Source organism: Coffea arabica, chromosome 2e (assembly GCF_036785885.1).
Source record: "Coffea arabica cultivar ET-39 chromosome 2e, Coffea Arabica ET-39 HiFi, whole genome shotgun sequence".
Taxonomy (NCBI): domain Eukaryota; kingdom Viridiplantae; phylum Streptophyta; class Magnoliopsida; order Gentianales; family Rubiaceae; genus Coffea; species Coffea arabica.
In genome coordinates, this window is record NC_092313.1 from 39,692,225 (window position 1) to 39,696,704 (window position 4,480).

Here is a 4,480-nt window from a genome sequence, read left to right on the forward strand (position 1 = left end):
GTAATGTGAATGCCAGTGCCGACAGACAAGAGGGTGGATGAGGTGGTTTGGATGCCTTCGAAGTCCGTAGTCTTTTCCTTGGCATCTACATATCAGGAGGTGTGCCAGGCTCGTCCTAGCTTAGTGGTGTTCGCCCATATATGACATGGTCGGATCCATTTGAAAATTTCTTTTTTCATGTTACGATTGCTGATGTATAGGCTGCCTCTCGATGATGTTCTGAGGGGGATGGGGTTTCAGTTTCCATCCAAATGCTGTTGTTACAAAGCTGCGAGGGAGGAGTCTTTGGATCATGTTTTCACGAGAGCAAAAACTGCCATGGAGGTATGGATTCATTTTAACTACGTGTGCGGGTTAATGTTGCCAGGTGAACACATATTGACATGGCTGGTGTGACGCCCCCCACTTCTCCCAAGGGCGAACCCAAGGGTATCCGCGGGACGCCTGCCCAGCTCTCGCCAGGACTCAAGACAAATCAAATCGAACTTAACGATACATACCAAATACTACGAGTCAAAATAAAGAAAAGTCGATTCCTTAACTAAATATTTAAATCTTACATCATGTCCACAAAAGATACATCAAGTTCCAAAATGCAACCATTAAAAGTCGACTACACATTTACAGCCCCGATTCCAATCAAAAGTATAATCTAGTCGGCTTTACCAAAATCTTCCAATCCAACCTGTTAAGGAAAACAAACTAATAGGATGAGCCAATACTCAGTGAGGCCAAGAAAACACACATGCAAACACATAATCCAAGTAGCAACAACAATTACATTGTAGGTAAGACTATCAAATTCGAATAATTCACATTTCGAATAGGAAAAATAAACAGAAATAATTCAAGGATACTATAGCTCTCAGGAGCTAAATTCCACGTAGTCGAGTCGAAGTCTTGATCACATCTCACGTTGACACTCCGTCAACCACATAAGTATCAAATCCGTAGATACACCACTTTTCTTCGAATCCCGTCACCGTTACACCCCCTTACCGGGCCCGCTCATCAAAGTTTTTGATAATACTCGAGTATATCATGGCAATACTGCACGAGTAATGCCGAGCAAGATCTCTCCAATAAATCATGCTCTACGAATATCTCATGGTTTGCTAAGCTTATCGACCAAGCCCATGCTGGCTCGATTCGCAAAGTTAGCCAACGAGTTTTGGGCGTCCCCCGAATATGAATACGAATACGAATATACGTCGATGAGCAACGCTCAAATCGACGATTCCAAATAGGAATCACAAATACGGATCACATATACGAATCACAAGTACAAATCACATCCACATTACCATGTACAAGTTGGATACGAATTCACATAGCAAAATTCGAATATAATTTCATTTGGAAGAGAACGAGTGCGATAAAGTACACCCTCGTCTCAAAATTTCAAATTTACATAACGGATAAGAAACAGATAACCACTTAACAACAAGTTCATGCACTTGACACTCACAGTGATTCAAGTAGCGAGTTCAAATGATGGTTTAGGCGTCTCCCGTGAGATCCTCTGGAAGGTCCTCTTGAGCGCCTGAGCATTTAATAGTGAATTATCATTCACACATCCCAATTATCAAGGAAGATTGTGCACTAGTACAATCTGGGGAAATTTCATGAAAATGAACCTCAATTACTAGTAAATCGAGGTTCAAGTGGAGTTTCTTAATGTACAAGAGCAATCGAGTTTTGTTATCTTGGAAATCAAGCATAAACGTTCAAGTATTATCGAAGGAATAAGGAATACTTGAAAAACTCCATTTCCTTGAAATTCAGAAAATTTCAGTTTTGATACGATATTTTGAAAAATCGTATCTCAGATTCCACATGTCAAAAATTGGAAAACTTGGTACCGTTGGAAACCTCTTCCAAAGTACTAAAAGTTCTTAGAAGACACTTTTCCATGAATCTAAGTGGAAGGTGTTCAAAAATGAGCTTAAAGTTGCTGTTCCAAATCACCCAGGATTGAGCCGGGGTTGGTTTTTCGCTAACTTTGAAAATTCAGCAGAATTCACTCGTTGTAAACCAGCCCTTGAAATTTGTAGCTCAATTAGAGGTGAAAGTAAGGTTTAGGGTAGAACAAGCGGATCGAGAATCGGAGTTTCGAGCCCCAAGATATGGTAGCTCAAAGTTGGATAGATTTCAGGACTGTTAACAAATTTCCAGATTTGGTTCCGACTTTGGACCTTTAGTTAAGTGTCGAAACGGACTTGGATTGATACCAAATTTTGCAGTATAATACTCCTATATGAAGGGTAGCTCTCTATCAAATTTTGTTGAAAAATACCTTCGGAAAGGTGGTTAATCAATCAACCAAAGTTTGGAAAAATCCTTAAGGCAATCTGTCCAAATCTAAGGTTTCAAAAACGAGGCAGTCGCCGTATTTTGATCATAACTCCCTCAATTTAATTCAGAATTGGGAATGGTTGATAGTGTTAGAAAATACATTCACAGGGCTGTGATTTCACAGAAGAAATCGTTTTAAGTTTCAGCATGCAACTAGCTCGAAATTAAGCCTAAAGTTGCAGCATCATCTAATCATTTCGGCAGAACGGAGAAACAGGACAGCTGACTTCAGATGAATGGTGTGGCTCACACACATAAAACCAGAATGTGCATTATACACCGTTGGAAACATGGGAATGTCTAGTTTCAAATGCCGCTAACGGCACTTGATTTCGACATCGGAGTACGGAGTTATGGACGAAACACGAACACTGGTCTGGTTACGACGGCAACCGTTTTCCCAGATTACTAGCTTTGGAAATAAATTCGTTTGACCCACCAAAACTCAGTATTTTTCAACGAAATTTTGTACACAACTTCTACAACATGTAAACAACATAATCAAGCCATTAAATCCTCAAATTTCTGCATTAAAGTGACCGAACAGAGCAGGGGTAAAATGGTCCAACTTGGCCTTTGCACTCAACGTGAGTTTCCAGCAGTTTTTCTTCAGCAAATCACTAACTTAAACACTAATCCGACATCATAAACTTCAGCAAGCACAGAATCAGCAACAACCCAAGAGTGGGAATTCATAGAGCCCACTTTTTCCCAACAATACAAGCTACTAAAGTGACGATTCTAGCTCAAATGCATAAATCAAACTCCAAAAGACAAGTTTAAGGTGATTGATTACTACCTACTTTGATGGCTGGTTAGGACAGAAGTTTCGGCCCCTTTGAAGCTTGAAGAACCGTGAAAGCTCCTCCCTTTTCCAGCTAAATGTGTTGTCCAAGACTTAGGCTAAGTGGTGCTAAATTTTTAGAAGATTTGGTGGTGATTTGCATGAGCTTTGGAAGAAGAAATGTTGAAGGTTTCGGTTGTTCCTTTTGCTGCTGCTATCCGGCCATGAAGCTTGAGGAAATGAAATGTGATTGCTGGTTCCTTTGCGTACATAAGACGCTTGACGTCTAATATATTAAATATGTCAAATCAATTACAACTAGTGCCCTACGCGCGCGTTTTGTGTTCGATTTCTCTCACGTTTGTTGCACTAGTGCACTAAACCTCTAGGACACTTACATTTATATAAATATTATTCATTCTTAATTGTCCCAAAATAATGATCCAAAGTCCCTCAATTAAGCGCGCACGTGAAAACACGTATTTCTAATTTAGGCGCAATAATATTGAAACCTTTGAGAAATTCTTATAACGATCGTACCACTAGCTATCACTTGTGTGTTTAAACCTAAAATTGTCTATTTTAGGACCATTGTATAGGTCTCAAATTTTTGAGCTTATTGTACTCCTAATTGGCTAAAGTTTTCAGACACGTTTTCACTTTTTCACTAAACAAGCTTCTAAGAAAATAATTTTTGAAACGAGACACTTTAAAAATATAACGAAGCTATAAAACCATATATTTATGTCTAATAAGGATAGAAAATAATATTCGGGGCAAAAATTCAAATAGATAATTAATTGAGCCAAAATTAGGGGTTTAAAAATAATAATTTTACGAGTCCTCACGTGAATTGAGTATTAATTCCTTAATTAACCTTTCTTAATCTATTATTGATCGTTCTTAATTCTCCAATATTAATACACTCTCGATTCAAATATAGTCTCGAAAAACGTGCACTCATTGTTCCGAACTAAACGAGTTTTCGAAAAGTGAATTTTTCCAACAAAACGCTTTTAAAAATATAAAAGAGGCGTCGTTCCATATAAATGGATTTTAAATGATCGAAATAAATAATTTGGAGAAAAATGAGTAAATAAATATTTAAACAAACTACTAATATTCGATAAAAAATAAAAATAAAAAATTTCGGGTCCTCACAGCTGGTATCGTGGTGGATGGCGTCACCTCAATTATCGCACAAGAGACAGTTTGTAGTTAAAATCCTGTCGAGTTTCATTTGTTGGAATATTCGGAAGGCAAGGAATAAAGCTATTTTTGAAGGCAACAGAATGCATAGCAAGGACATCTGCTAGGCCATTTTCAGGATGTGAAGACAGC

The 4,480-nt window shown here is 38.3% G+C and overlaps 1 long non-coding RNA gene across 2 annotated transcripts; it reads right to left on the minus strand.

Annotated features, from left to right (window-relative positions):
- Positions 1–611: 611 nt before the first annotated feature.
- LOC140037280 (uncharacterized) lies at positions 612–3,299 on the minus strand. 2 transcript variants are annotated; one of them, XR_011841203.1, is made up of 3 exons: positions 3,155–3,299; positions 1,469–1,543; positions 612–685 (listed from the first exon to the last, which is right to left on the minus strand). It is a non-coding gene; the product is annotated as an uncharacterized lncRNA (long non-coding RNA). The 2 variants fall into 2 exon arrangements; XR_011841204.1 differs by lacking the exon at positions 1,469–1,543.
- Positions 3,300–4,480: the final 1,181 nt, after the last annotated feature.